We start from the raw sequence: 16599 nt of genomic DNA, 5'->3' as shown, positions 1-16599 counted from the left end.
TTCAAAAAATATCACATCCAAAAGTGCAGTCACATGTCTGAACATGCAATAGCTACATCAAAGAATTGATTGATATATCCAAATACACAGCCGCAAAATAAAGTCATAACTGAACATGCAAAATCTACAATACACACACAAACATCCCTAAGGGAAAAGTCTGCGGCCATGTACTACAGGGAAAAGCCTGCGACGGCCATTCATTGTACATCCACCACGTCTGCCGCGTCCACCGCGGCTACGAACATACAATGGAGTACCAACAATCGTATCTGGACCAGCATCACATAGAAAGATAATTTAGGAATTATAATTATTGAGCCATAAAACTCTTATACATGTATGTTGGTAAAACCCAACTCATTCTTTAGAGTACTTACTCAGACACAAAGGGCTGTCAACAACGCTGACAAAGGTATACGTGTAGTCCCCATTTTGCCCTCGATAGAAAATTCGTGTCCGCACACATTCATAGTATCCCAGCCAGCGAATAGTGATGGTCTATGGTCCATCATCCCTATGAAGCCGGCAAGCCAGGACAGCGTAATATCCCAAATGGATTCGTCCATCCAAAGGATTGTGGACATGGAGATTCATTAGAAACCTTGAATCAGGAATACTCCTAAAAGGCAAACAATAGCATGTTTTCCCACTCAAATATAATCCAAAAAAACTTTTGTTTTAACAAAAATAAAGCATTAAACAATGTACACAGTTCTTACCCAAGGTAGCTCTCCAGCTCAAGCAAATCCAACAACAGTTGCGCGCTCTCCAGAGATGCCCAGCCCGCAGGATCTACAATTTTCTAAAAAGTGAGTGACTATACTATTAAACGTGTCAACATAAAACGTGGTTGTCAAGCAACTATGTACCTTGCACCTGTGCTCTTGTTTCGGTGACAAACGTGAACTGCCTAGACATCCTATCACAGTGCAAAAAAAGAATGCACGTGTCAATCTACATATACTGAAAAAAAACAATAGGCTTTGAAGAGAAAATAGCCTCTAGTGTATTGCAAACCCATAACTCAAATGAAAAATGAAATCCAAACATTATCAAGGACAAAGTCATGAAATATTACGTCTCACTTCATCTTTGTATAAATAGCCAACATTCCCAAAGGCCTATGATAGTTGGAATATTGAAAGAACTTAAAAAAAGCTATACAAAGATTACCGAAATGAAGATTTTCCACCCAAGAAAGTCTGAGGAGGGCTTGAAAGAGCAATGTCATACTCCTAGGCTCTTGCTGTTGCCAATTGCAAAACTTCCTTGTACACAACATTTGTGGTAGAAGTATTATCCATCTCCTCACCCCTGGCATCAGACGCACCAGCTGCGAAATGAAAACCTTAACAGCGTTTGATGCTCGGATACGTGAAAATGCCACATATAATTGGCCATGACTGAATATCGGTGTCGCCAAGTACAGCCCCAAAACTGACAATGTTTGCCCCTGTGACTTATTGATTGTCATGCCAAATGCCAATCGGATAGGAAATTGCCGTCTCCTCATGTCGAATGGAAGTTTAAGGTTGGTCAGAATGAATGTTATCCTTGGAATAAACGTTCTATCACCAGCATTATTACCAGTAAATGATTTTCAGCTTCTAACACTTTTGTGTGAAACTCTTTGCATATCAACCATGTCCCATTGCACAAACCATGGCGAGGATTCAAATTACGCAACAAAATTATAGGAGCGTTCCTTTTCAAAACCAACCGATGCGGGGGATATCCACCACCAAGATCAAGACTGTTCAAATACTCGACTGCAAACAAAAAGGAATCTCCCCCTAAGTTGTCCACTGAGTTTGCACTTAGGTACTCCCTTTCCTCACCGGGCATTGTCTTCAATGCCATAGCATTAATTGCATCAACCTCGGTGTTTCGAGGTGCAAGATGTTGGAACATGAGAGCAGAAGATAATCACATGATAGAGACAAGATTGAGGCAACAAATTGATATCATTGGATTGATGTGATAGCAAGTACAAGTGCCTCTTTTATAGGCAGGGCAGCCTTCTCTTTGACATCATAGGTGAGGTCACTAGACCTCCACCTCCTACACCTAACTTACTTAACTCTAGGAGGTGGCACTAATTGCTCACCTACTAGACACCATGAGCTTATGCTTATGCTTATGCATAAGCATAAGCATAAGCTCATGCTTATGCTCATTCATGAGCATGAGCTTATGCGTAAGTTTCCGCAAGAGCTTATGCGGAAATAGAGAATGAGAGAAGCATATGCTTCTCTCATTCTCTTTTTCCGCATAAGCTCCTTCTCTCTTTCCGCATAAGCTCCTTCTCTATTTTCGCATGAGCATAAGCATGAGCTTATGCTTATGCTTAAACATAAGCATAAGCATAAGCTCATGCTTATGCTCATGCATGAGCATGAGCTTATGCGCAAGTTTCCGCATAAGCTTATGCGGAAATAGAGAATGAGAGAAGCTTATGCTTCTCTCATTCTCTTTTTCCGCATAAGCTCCTTCTCTTTTTCCGCATGAGCATAAGCATGAGCTTATGCTTATGCTTATGCATAAGCATAAGCATAAGCTCATGCTTATGCTCATTCATGAGCATGAGCTTATGCGTAAGTTTCCGCAAGAGCTTATGCGGAAATAGAGAGTGAGAGAAGCTTATGCTTCTCTCATTCTCTTTTTCCGCATAAGCTCCTTCTCTCATTCCGCATAAGCTCCTTCTCTATTTCCGCATGAGCATGAGCTTATGCGTAAGTTTCCGATTAAGCTTATGCGGAAATAGAGAATGAGAGAAGCTTATGCTTCTCTCATTCTCTTTTTCCGCATAAGCTCCTTCTCTCATTCCGCATAAGCTCCTTCTCTATTTCCGCATGAGCATAAGCATGAGCTTATGCTTATGCTTATGCATAAGCATAAGCATAAGCATAAGCATAAGCTCATGCTTATGCTCATGCATGAGCATGAGCTTATGCGCAAGTTTCCGCATAAGCTTATGCGCAAGTTTCTGCAAGTTTCTGCATGAGCTCCTTCTCTCTTTCCGCATAAGCTCCTTCTCTATTTCCGCATGAGCATAAGCATGAGCTTATGCTCATTCATGAGCATGAGCTTATGCGTAAGTTTCCGATTAAGCTTATGCGGAAATAGAGAATGAGAGAAGCTTATGCTTCTCTCATTCTCTTTTTCCGCATAAGCTCCTTCTCTCATTTCTCTTTCTCTTTTGCATGAGCATATGCGGAAATAGAGAATGAGAGAAGCTTATGCTTCTCTCCTTCTCTATTTCCGGATATGCGGAAACATGAGCATAAGCTCATGCTCACCCATGAGCATAAGCATAAGCTCATGCGGAAAAAGAGAAGGAGCTTATGCGGAAATAGAGAATGAGAGAAGCTTATGCTTCTCTCCTTCTCTTTTTCTGCATAAGCTCCTTCTCTTTTTCCGCATGAGCATAAGCATGCGGAAACTCATCCTTCTCATGCTTATGCTCATGCATGTGCATGAGCTTATGCTTAAGTTTCCGCATAAGCTCATGCTTATGCGTCAGCTTATGCGGAAATAGAGAATGAGAGAAGCATAAGCTCATTCTCTATTTCTGAATAAGCTCATTCTCTATTTCCCACTCTATTTCCCCCTTCTCTCCTTCTCTATTTTCCCTCATCTCTTTCCCCTTCTCTCATTCTCTATTTCCTCATTCTCATTCTTTTCTTTCCTTTACATCTTCTTTCCCTCTTATCTTTCCCTCTTCTTCCCCTCTTTCCTTTCCCTCTTCTTTCCTTTCCCTCTTCTTTCTTCTTGCCTATGCCTATGCCTATGAGAATGCTCATGTTTGTTTATTTGTTTTCTGTTTTCGTGTTTGTGTCTATGTTAGACATGGGATCACGTCGCTCATCGGACGAGTACGGACAGCCTCGCAGGAGGAGAGCTCACGATCTATATGCTCCTGAGGACTTTGATTCCTCTCAGGCGACTACCCCGAGGACTACCCCTGGTCCGACTCCTCTCGGTCCTAGCACTGTGACTACCCCTGGTCCGACCCCTCTTCCACATAGCGCTGCGACTACCCCTCAGGGGACTCCTTTGCTAGCTGCGCATGGCTTTGTTGGGACTCCCGCCGAGTTTGTAGTGCAGATGAGCGATGAGGAGGCAGCGAGATTCTTCTCTCTGCTCTCTCAGAGGACCTCCGCAATTCCTTCCCCTATACCGACGGGTGGACGTACAGCCCAGCCATCCCCTCGCACCCCTTCGACCGCGGGATCATCACCTGCGCATGCCTCCCGCAAGGGAAGGAAGAGTAGGATGGGCGGCTCATGTTGTGCTGACTCAGGAGATGTAGACGAGTCAGCACACTCACGCTCCTTTAGGTCTCCACTTGGTCCGGAGACACAGTATCAGTCAGGTCCCTTTCCCTCTCCTACTCCCACAGCTACTCCTCGATCCGGAAGCGGTCGCGCAGCTTCCACTCCTTCAGACTCTGCTACCGTCAGTCCCCCTTACTCATCAGGGGATCTCTCCTATCAAATCACATCTGTCGGAGAGATAATAGAAGACAAAAAGGGCAAAGCAGTGATGGCCGCCATGAGGCGGTTGATGAGTCATCACTTCAAGAGTGGCATAAATATCGATTGGCGGTATCAAGATGCCCAAAAGAAGCAGGCGGTGATCGATGAGTTAAAACAAAGATATCCTAATCCGCCAAATGTGGAGTTTAATAACAGTTATATGCTCGAGCGCATGGGTTTGGTCCTAAAGCATCGCAGATCAACCATGCGTACTTCCATTACAAAGGGGTTGGCTAAACCCAGCTGGGCAGACAAAGCTGATTGGAAGTACTTCAAGAAGCAACATAGGGACCATCCCGAAATGTTCGAGGGTCAGAGGAGGGCTGCGAAGAGACGGCTGGACGTCGTAGGTACTTCGCACTTTGGTGCAGGCAGACGGTATGCGTTCGAGGCAACCGTGGTAAGTTTACTTCTTTCCATTTAATGTATTGTTCTATTTGTTTTACTTACATATTACATGCACTTTAGCTAACTCTAACTCTCGTAAATTGGATCCACAGCAAGCTGCGATGGGTCGTCTTCCTACGGATGCAGAGACGCGGCGCGCATTTCGGATAGGAACCAAGCCATGGTTCATTGAGCAAGAGGCAATGGGAGCGACAGTCGATTGGGCTGAGGTGGCTGCTCGCACGGTATAAGTTTACTCCTACTTGTAATCTCACTTTTTAATTTAAATTCCAATCTAATTTTCGATTTATATGGTTCACTCTTAGGGTCAAAGCTCAAGCGTCCCATCATCAGAGACGAGCGATCAACAGGGGCAAGGATCGGACGCAGGTGCCAATGACGAGGGAGAAGACGCAGGTGTCGGGGACGAGGGAGAAGATGCAGGTGCCGAGGACCAAGGAACAGCCCAACAAGACGATTTGGATTCGGATTCGGATTAGTAGTGGTAGTAGCATTTTGTATATCCGCTCGTTAGAGCAATTTTGTAGAGCAATTTTGTATCGCCCTTTCACAGGGTAATTTTGTTTCAAACACAGTTGTATATGTATATGCATTTCTTCCTCATCGTTCACAAGAACAATTTTGTATCACCCTGCAAGCAAGGGAAATTTTGTTATAAAAAACTTTCTTTTGTAATTACAAAAAAAAAAAAAGGGTTAGTGGGGCTAAACAGGGCCAAAAGGAAGCCCTGTTTAGCCCCACTAACCCTTTTTTTTAACTTCTGTTAATCGTCGCTATATAGCGACGTTTACCAGTGTCGCTATATAGCGACGATTATCAGAGTCGCTATATAGCGACGTTTGCATCGTCGCTATATAGCGACGTTTGCATCGTCGCTATATAGCGACGATTAACAGCATCGCTATATAGGGACGGTTTATAGCGACGCTCCTTTTTCGACGATTTTAACGACTTTTATAGCGACCTTTGCGCCCGTGAAAAAAAAAAATTTTAATGTAAAAAGCATCGGTATTTCCGTCGGAAAATGGCCTATGCCTTGTAGTGTATCTTCTTTTGTACATCTATTTATCCCATTGCCAATGTCCAGAACCCATTGCATGAACTCTTGCTCAGCACAATTATCACCATTCTGAAGGACCCGCATATTTTGCGTCAACTTCAATATTGTAGTGCGACCCCAAATCCTTGAGTGGCATAAGGTAGCATTGATAATGTCCTCTCGTCCTGCCTTTGGAAGAACTGGCAAGACTTGCCTAAAATGCCCCCCCAACAATACCACCTTCCCACCAAAAAGTTGCTCATTGGACATGATATCTCGTAAAGTTCTGTCTAGTGCCTCAAAAGCAAACCGGTGAGTCATGGGTGCCTCATCCCATATTATCAGCCTAGCCATCTTCAAAACATCTGCGAGTTGACTATTAACCTTAATATTGCAACTACTAGTACCATCCAGCTCCAATGGTATCTTGAATCGTGAGTGTGCCGTGCGTCCATTGGCTAGTAGCAATGCAGCAATCCTAGAAGATGCACATGCCAAAGCGATGAGCCCCTCCGCACGCAATCGAGAGAGCAAGCAATTATAGAGAAAGGTCTTTCCAGACCCTCCTATACCATCGAGAAAAAAGACCTCACCACCATCTCCATAGACCCTTGCCAAAATCCGATCGAATGCAGCACGTTGACAGTGATTCAAGGACATTTCCATTTGCTGGGCAGTCTGTGCTTCTTTCACACAATCAAACATTCTTTCTTCTTGCAATAAGCCATTTCCAGCTTCTAACAAAGATGTTCTATCTACAACAGGCATTCCGTCAAACTCAGCCAACCTTCGTCCATGTTGTTGAAGAATGTGCTCCAAGTGCAATACAGCCTTCTTTATTGCTAGTTCACGACGACCAATTAAATTCCCCATACTTGATTCCAATATATTAAAAAAATCATCCGAAAGCTCAAGGGAAAATTTTTCCCACAAAAGTCGAGGAGACGTTGGCTCATAAAAAACCAATATTGTGACAAATAGGTGTCTCAATTGTGCACTATTTTGATAAAACACAGCCTCTTGCATACACACAAACCATTCATCATCACTCTCCAACAATCCCCGTGTTATGCATGCTGCCTTGAAAGTAGGGTACACTTGGCTGTCAAAAGTACGTAGGTCATCAAAGGACTTGCATCCCATGCACACATTAAGAAGCATACGCATGAAGTAGAGCTCACCAGCTGAGGGGGAAATATTGTACATCCGACCTATGGTATTCCCCTTTTGTCTTCTAGTCCACCGCTTATTGGTTTTGTTCCAAACCAACTTGTCTGGCAAGTCACCATACAGCAAGTTACTTGCGTCAGATTGCAACTGATTATAAGTGAACCATTCTGTGAGGGTGGTCTTTTGATTTTGTTCCCTGCCTACAACATTTTGCAAATCATCATCATCTCGAAAGATGACATTATTGCGCATCGGAAGATGAACCTGTAATCTTTGCACATCGGGTTTTTCATCGTGCGTGGCATACTCATAAATCTGCCAACATGCTTCTGATGTTGACACGTAATGTGCATCTAAGTAACTACTAATCTCATCAATGCCACCGTCAACTATGTTGTGCAAATGCCCTTGCTCTCCTGCATTATTTAGCTGCATCTTGATAATGGCTCTATCATGACCTTTGTACACATATTTATACAAATACTTAACTGCAGTGATTGTGGAGCATATTTCAACATTTATGTGTGCCTTGTACTTCACGGAGAGGAAAGGATTAAATGGCACAATCCAATGATTATCAATCACACCCCCTTTCACTTGTATCTTTCTACCATCATCACGACGCATGTAAATTGGATAGCCATCATTGCCAACAGTAGTCGTCTGTGAGAATCCACGTGGATAATGACGAATGCATTTTCCATCAACCATGCAAGTTGCAGATGGATTTAGTGCACCACACGGACCATGGACATTACATTGCACAATAATATCATGCAACTCAGGGAACATAGCCTTATCTGGCAACTCCGCACACACTAATCGGTCATAGTGACCGATCTCCATGGGTTTGAAACCACTTTCTAATATCAACAATATGTGTGAGTGTGGCAGACCTCTCTTTTGAAACTCTATGACACTCACATATCCAGCCACCTTCCCAAACAAATTATGTTTTGTAATTGACTGCATCATGTCCTTATGCTTTTGGAAAAACACACGGGCTGTCAAATCTGGACGGTCTTGCGTAGTTTGCCCCGGCAACAATGCTATAGATATTTCAAGCCATTTGGGATTACAGGTGAATGTTATGAATAAATCAGGTTTGCCCCTTTTTCTGACAATTGCCATAGCATCTTGGTATAGTTGACACATATACCGAGGCCCTCCCGTAAAAGAAGAAGGCAACACCACCCTACGCCCTGCAGCATTGCCAAGCACAATACGTGTCCCATCAGTTGTACTCACCATGTCCATCAACCCTTGATAGACTTCAGCATGTAGGGAAGCTTGGTTGTTTCGTATCCACACCAACCTGGACTCCTCCATGCTACTGTAGGCATCAACCATGTATTGCTGTAGCAATCTACCCCCACGCAAAAGACATGCATTTGTATCATATCTCACTTGCAAACGATATGCGTAGTATTGTCTCTGGGTGACACAACTCTGTCCACGTATCTCGTGCAATGGTGTGTGATTAGGAACATCACTATATGGGATATATGGATGCCAACCATCTTCTCCCCGAGGGAACAAAAGAACATACATGAGAGGCATGTATGATTGGTGCAAATTAGATATTCTACGCACAAACCCATTGCGGCTAAAAATCTGAATGTCCCGATTTCCAATATCGAAGTCATCCCCTTGTCCTGGCATGATTGCAGCAACCTCGCTAGCCATAGGAGCCAAGTACTGCCTTGAGGTGGAGCGGCTCTCACAAATAACCATCCTCAGGTTTGTATGTGGATTTGTTCTTAGCACTTGCCCAATAGCCATCAATGCACTGGCATATGGATTGCACTCGTGCATCATCCTCTGCAACAACTCCAAAATGCCTGGATCCAAACCAGGCATCCCATGTAAACGGTGTTCTAGTTCATGATCAGTGTCATACACGTACAACTGTGCAAAACGTGGCATCTCTTGCCTAGCCTCATCGGGCAATAAATTTCCAACCCGATGATACACACTACCATGGACTCGAAAGTTTTGTATACCCCCATTCCCATGGAACATTTGATCAACATGAGCTCCCAATGAAACAAATGCCATGGCACTATTATAAGCCCTAATGTTTTTCTTAAACAGTTTGCTTCTAGCATCATGTCCGTGCAATAGAACTCTCAAAATCTCTGGTGGTTCTTCTAATGGCAACAATGACACATGACCAACTTTGCAACAGTGCTTTCCCACAACTTGATGCATATGCATTCGCGTCTCTTGTTTCCACAGTTGAGCTTGGCAAAAGCTGCATGTATGATCCATGGATCCGAGTGCATGAACAAAAGGAGCATTGAAGACCAGTGGATACAAAGATGGATGCTCTACATTTTCCCTTAACGGAAAAGTATGCAAGATAGAGAGGCTCCCCCCTGCACCCAAAATCACAGCCCTGTTGTGAACAACACGCCTTCGGGCTCTTAAATGAGTAGCATCCCTGCTTGCATCCATTTGAGTAGTTGTACATACTACTGGAGCAGGTTCATGCTCATTACGTACTATTGGTGAAGTATGGAGGTCCATTGTATTTTCAGCAGTGCATGCTACATTACTGTACCCATGCATTTGATTCTGTTCTCTGCATAGGCCAACTTCTACATCCATAGATTCCATTGCCACCCTCATGCTTCTAGAAACTTGTGTTCTCGACCTTGTTCTTTGTATAGCATAAACACGACGGGCCACCCGCATTGAATCCATTTGAGTAGTTGTACCTATTACTGGAGCATGTTCATGCTCATTATCTACAGTTGGTAAAGTATTCACGTCCATTGTATTTTGAACAATGCACGCTACATTACTATGCCCATACATTTGGTCCTGTTCTCTGCAAAGGCCGTCTTCTACATCCATAGATTCCACAGCCACCCTCACGCTTCTAACTCCTTGTGTTTTTGACCTTGTTCTTTGTATAGCATAACTACGATGGGCCGCTCGTGTTGAATCCATTTGAGTAGGTGTACCTATCAGTGAAGCATGTTGATGCACTCTACCTACTGTTACTGAAGTATTGAGGTCCATTGTATTTTCAGCCACAATGCACGCTACATTACTGCATCCATGTGTCTGATTATGTTGACTGCAAACTCCTACTTCTACACCCATAGATTCCACAGCCACCCTCATGCTTCTAGCACCTTGTGTTTTAGACCTGTTCTTTGTATAGCATAAGCACGACGGGCCGCCCGCGTTGAATCCAACAATCTTCTCCTATGAGAACGTATTGAATGTAGCCTCTCTTCTATTTGTCTTGCCATCTTCTGTATCCACTCAACCAACTACATAAATACCTATTCCTCAAAGGGAAAAATAGCTTAATCAAATAACTTATGCATCATCCCTAACCATGACAAAATTGATGGATCTCAACAAATGTGCCCTAGGAAGAAAATAATTTAGAAAAGCAAGAAGCAAGGTTAATTAGCAAAGCCATCCCTTTCCCATCTATCTAAAATTGAGAGCGGACCATCTATGCATTGAACTCATAGTGTCCCATGACCAAGTTTTAGTGTCTCACTATCTTTGGTAAGAGTAATGCTCATATTTTTTCAACATGTGAGCAAAATACAATACCATATGTGCAACCATCATTTGAAACACAAAAACCAAAGCTAACATATCTAAAAAAACTCAAAGTTGACCATCTCAAAAAAGTATAAGCATTGCATCAGCATTTATGCGAATACATGATTCAAAAAAATTACAAATATTTGAGTATATCTTAAATAAAACGAAAATGGGAAGGAACAATAGGCAATTCAAATATTGAATTAAATTAGCTTCCATTGCCATATATATGTCAAATGAAAGTAAATATAATCATTTGCAAAAAACTTGTCTTGCCAAATAACATAAGGGCAACTCAACTACATGAATCCCATAGAAGCATTTGGGATTCCAGTACAAAAAGTGACATAAAAGTCTCAGGAGTCAAACTTGTCTTGCCAAATAACATAAGGGCAACCCAAGTACATGAATCCCATAGAAGCATTTGGGATTCCAGTACAAAAGGTGACACAAAAGTCTCAGGAGTCAAACTTGTCTTGCCAAATAACATAAGGGCAACCCAAGTACATGAATCCCATAGAAGCATTTGGGATTCCAGTACAAAAAGTGACATAAAAGTCTCAGGAGTCTCTTAATTGTCACGGGTTGCGACCTGCTCTAGTTTACGGCTCATCCATCCTGGTCATCAAAGCAGTTAGCCTATTGAAACCAACTTTGAACATTGACACCTTAGTGGACAGTAGCTGAACTTGTTCTTTCAGCTTATCAACTTGTAGTCTACACCCATTCTCACATACAACTGCCCCTTCTCCACCTCTCCCCAAAATCTGCTGCATCCATTGATTAGAGTCCTTAACGCTATTCTCAATTTGAGAAATCCTTGCAATGAGAGTTCCAGGCAATTCTGCCATGCCCAACGCTATTACTGCAGCACCATCTGAATGGATTTCTCCCCACAAAGAGCCCAAATATCGTGTGTTCATGGCACATGCATCCTTATTATTCTCGCACATGGCTTGAATGGACTTTAAAAGATTGTAATGACTTGAATGCTCAGTTGCATGGGTTGAAGCTCTCCCCCTTGTAAGTCGTTTCATTATATTAGCAGTGTGACATTCGCGGCTAGACTTAAAACGCTTTGAAGGCAACTTGGGAACGTGATTTGCTCCATGGGTTGAAGTCTCGGCCCTTGCAAAAACTTGATTTATCACATGAAGGCTATCTGGCTCAAGAAAAGATGACAACACAATGTCAGAAACTGCAGAGCCCTCCACCCTTGTAGCTCGCTTTATTGCTCGAAGGCTTTGTTGCCCATGGAAACCCGACTCCCCAAGATTTGAAACAACGGTAGAAGCCATTTCTGGAGCTGCATCCATAATAAAATACAAAAACCTTTTCAGTTATGTATTGGCTCAATTGTATAATTGGATCACATAGATTCCATAGAATAAACATGAGCAGAAATCAATTGACATAGGAGGTAGATACCCAAAGATTGTAGCCCATCTCCTCTCAACAAAGAATTTGGAATCAAGTTAGATGGATTGAGATATTTGTGAATGAGCTCTTGCCAAGCACTCGTGCAAATATTTTCCGATTCAAAGGCGGTAAGTTGCTTAGAGTGACCAAGGATATGGTGGTAGGAAGTAGAAATCATAGGACATATTAAAGGGAGAAATCGACATGGAGGGCACATGGCCCTAGCGTCTATTTAAAAAATCAAATCCCCCTAACCTCCCCTTGCCATGCATTAGCCTCCTCTACCCAACCCTAAATCTGAGACCTTAGTCCTATGATCATCACCAAGCAATCTTACTGCAATCTTATTGTCTACTCATGAAGGTGTATCCAACCACATCACGGACTTATTTCACTTCTGTCCACCATTATATTTTGCTCTGTGTGTGTGTGTGTGTCTGTGTGTGTGTGTGTAGCCCCATTTATCATCCAATCGTCTCACCTCTCGAGCTTAGTTCTCATGGCTATAAAGCACATGACGTGAAACACACTTAATCCTTTACTCTCCTTGAGAAGCAAGGCTAACTTCTGAAAGAGGTTAGATTAGATCACTTAGGGAAGAGGATGCTGGCTTATCTCTAGACATACTGCTAGCTCGATGCTCCTAAGAAAAATCAAATACCTTTAATGATTACTGGTCCAAACACATCATGGCCTTGTCTTATTTCACTTCTGGCCTACCATCATATTTTTTCGTCCCCCCTCCCCCCTCTCTCTCTCTCTCTCTCTCTCTCTCTCTCTCTCGGTGTAGCCCCACCTATCATCCAATCGCCTCACGTCTCAAGCTTAGCTCTCATGGCTATAGTCCACATGACATGAAACATATTTGATGCTTTACTCTCATTGAGAAGCAAGGCTAGCTTCTCAAAATAAAGGTTAGATTAGATCACTTAGGGTAGAGGGTGCAAGCTTATCTCTAGACATATTTCCAGGTCATCAAGATGCTCCTACGAAAAATACAATCACATCTAATGATTACTGGTCCAACCACATCATGGCCTTGTCTTATTTCACTTCTGCCCTACCAGTATATTCTTTCATCCCCTCTCTCTCTCTCTCTCTCTCTCTCTCTCTCTCTCTGTGTAGCCCCACCTATCATCCAATCGCCTCACATCTCGAGCTTAGTTCTCATGGCTATAGTCCACATGACATGAAACATATTTGATGCTTTACTCTCATTGAGAAGCAAGGCTAGCTTCTCAAAATGAAGGTTAGATTAGATCACTTAGGGTAGAGGGTGCAAGCTTATCTCTAGACATATTGCCAAGTCATCAAGATACTCCTAGGAAAGATACAATTACATTTAATGATTACTGATATCCAATCGCCTCACCTCTGCAAGTTACTTCTCATGGCTATAATGCACATGACATGAAACATACATAATCCTTTACTCTCGTTGAGAGCTCGTCGAGAGGTTGATTAGATCACTTAAGGTCCAACCACATAATCGCCTTGTCTCTAACTAATACACTAACTTAAATCACTTCTGTCCATCAATATATTTTCCCTCTCTCTCTCTCTCCCTCTCTCTCTCTCTCTCGCCTCTATTATCTTTTAGTTCTTTTGTCTCAATAATATAATCATCTAGAAACTATAAGATCATAATGGTTTGGATGATTTTAAAAATGTAGCTTACATTTAATGATTACTGGTCCAAACACATCATGGCCTTGTCTTATTTCACTTCTGGCCTACCATTATATTTTTTCGTCCCTTCTCTCTCTCTCTCTCTCTCTCTCACTCTCAGTGTAGCCCCACCTATCATCCAATCACCTCACGTCTCAAGCTTAGTTCTCATGGCTATAGTCCACATGACACGAAACATATTTGATGCTTTACTCTCATTGAGAAGCAAGGCTAGCTTCTCAAAACGAAGGTTAGATTAGATCACTTAGGGTAGAGGGTGCAAGCTTATCTCTAGACATATTGCCAGGTCATCAAGATGCTCCTACGAAAGATATAATCACATTTAATGCTTACTGGTCCAACCACATCATGGCCCTGTCTTATTTCACTTCTGCCCTACCATTATATTCTTTCGTCCCCTCTGTGTGTGTGTGTGTGTGTGTGTGTGTGTGTGTGTGTGTGTAGCCCCACCTATCATCCAATCGTCTCACGTCTCGAGCTTAGTTCTCATGGCTATAGTCCACATGACATGAAACATATTTGATGCTTTACTCTCATTGAGAAGCAAGGCTAGCTTCTCAAAACGAAGGTTAGATTAGATCACTTAGGGTAGAGGGTGCAAGCTTATCTCTAGACATATTGCCCGGTCATCAAGATGCTCCTAGGAAAGATACAATTACATTTAATGATTACTGATATCCAATTGCCTCACCTCTGGAGGTTACTTCTCATGGGTATAATGCACATGACATGAAACATACATAATCCTTTACTCTCCTCGAGAGGTTGATTGGATCACTTAAGGTCGAACCACATCATCGCCTTGTCTCTAACTAATACACTAACTTAAATCACTTCTGTCCATCAATATATTTTCCCTCTCTCTCTCTCCCCCCCTCTCTCTCTCTCTCGCCTCTATTATCTTTTAGTTCTTCTGTCTCAATAATATAATCATCTAGAAACTATAAGATCATAATGGTTTGCATGATTTTAAAAATGTAGCTTACATCTCGGGGGGGTCACTCATCATATGTAACCCTATCACGTGAGTTCAACAGAAGGATTTTTTTTATTTCTAAAATTTACAGAAATAAATATATATAAGGAACTATTTAAAATAGTTTTGGAAAAAATTTACAGATTTGTATAGAAAAGGGGTACATTTTATTCATGAAATTTTTTACAGATAAGGGACTTTTAATATAGGCCTTGAACGCACGTGATATAGAGGGTTTATACATAGTGACCTCCCCGAGGCTTACATTTAATGATTACTGGTCCAACCACATCATCGCCTCCATTATCTTTTAGTTCTTCCGTCTCAATAATATAATCATCTACAAACTTAATTCATTTTTGTCCGCCATTATATTTTCCCTCTCTCTCTCTCTCTCCCTCTCTCTCTCTCTCGCCCGCCTCTCCTAAGAGATATGCACAGACAAAGCAGGCATTGAGGTATGAGACTCTACACATAGAGCAACACAGCAAGGTCCACAATAGAAGAGATCATGCTGAGCCAATAGAAAAGGATTGTAGAAAAGGCTGGTAGTTTAGCATGCAACTGTGTTGTAGGTTGGGTGAGAGAGAGAGAGAGAGAGAGAGAGAGAGAGAGAGATGTACCATGTTTTTGAAAAAACATGGTTCTTAGTTCAGTTTTCCCCTCCTAAGAATCTAAGCGTCCACGAATTATAAGATCAGAATGGTTTCAATGAATGTAGCTTGTCTCAAACGATGCAAACTGTCACACACACACAATGTGTCCTAAGGAAGCAAAGAATTCATGAATTATCAATTCGGAATGGTTTCAATGATTTTGAAAATGTAGCTTGTCTTAAACGATGCAAACACACACACACACACACACACAACGTGTCCTAAGGAAGCAAAGAATTCCAAATAGAAAGCAAAGTTAATTGAAAAGCAAGGCTAGCTTCTCAAAATGAAGGTTAGATTAGATCACTTAGGGTAGACAGTGCAAGCTTATCTCTAAACATATTGCCAGGTCATCAAGATGCCCCTATGAAAGATACAATTACATTTAATGATTACTGGTCCAACCCCATCATCGCCTTGTCTCTAACTAATACACTAACTTAATTCACTTCTGTCCACCATTATATTTTCCCTCTCTCTCTCTCTCCCTCTCTCTCTCTCTCTCTCGCCCCCATAATCTTTTAGTTCTTCTGTCTCAATAATATAATCATCTAGAAACTATAAGATCATAATGGTTTGGATGATTTTAAAAATGTAGCTTCTAAGCTTCTCTCTCTCTCTCTCTCTCTCTCTCTCTCGCCTCCATTATCTTTTTGAAAAAAGATGGTTCTTAGTTCAATTTTCCCCTCCCAAGAATCTAAGCGTCCACGAATTACGATCAGAATGGTTTCATGAATGTAACAGAGAATTCATGAATTATCAGATCCGAATGGTTTCAATGATTTTGAAAATGTTTAAGATGCAAACACACACACACACACACAATGTCAATTGGAAAAAAAGTGATCACCTACCTGGATAAACAAAAGTTGTGGAGAGAAGCTAGTGCTAGTCCAACAATAAATTGAAGCACCTGCAAGACAAACAACCCCAAAAAAAAGTAAAGCTAAGCAAACTGTACATCTCTCTCTCTCTCTCTCTCTCATAGAAATACGTAATGACATACACCCCCACGTATAAATTAAGCTAATTCCTTACACCTTTATCCCCCCCTCCCCATTTCCTTTATATTTGATTTAATCCATATTCTTTTGTTTTCGGCGCATGCAATGAAATAGTCATTGCACC

At 42.0% G+C, this 16599-nt stretch overlaps 1 long non-coding RNA gene across 1 annotated transcript; it reads right to left on the bottom strand.

The window, feature by feature from the left end:
* Positions 1 to 223: 223 nt before the first annotated feature.
* LOC147887127 (uncharacterized) lies at positions 224 to 16374 on the bottom strand. The gene is made up of 5 exons (XR_015543193.1): positions 16326 to 16374; positions 873 to 922; positions 723 to 795; positions 381 to 622; positions 224 to 272 (listed from the first exon to the last, which is right to left on the bottom strand). It is a non-coding gene; the product is annotated as an uncharacterized LOC147887127 (long non-coding RNA).
* Positions 16375 to 16599: the final 225 nt, after the last annotated feature.

Source organism: Dipteris shenzhenensis, chromosome 23 (genome assembly GCF_047967505.1).
Source record: "Dipteris shenzhenensis isolate YYH24624 ecotype China chromosome 23, Dip_SZ_1.0, whole genome shotgun sequence".
NCBI lineage: Eukaryota > Viridiplantae > Streptophyta > Polypodiopsida > Gleicheniales > Dipteridaceae > Dipteris > Dipteris shenzhenensis.
Note: the sequence above shows the minus strand (reverse complement) of the source record. Positions and strands in the feature narration are given on the sequence as shown.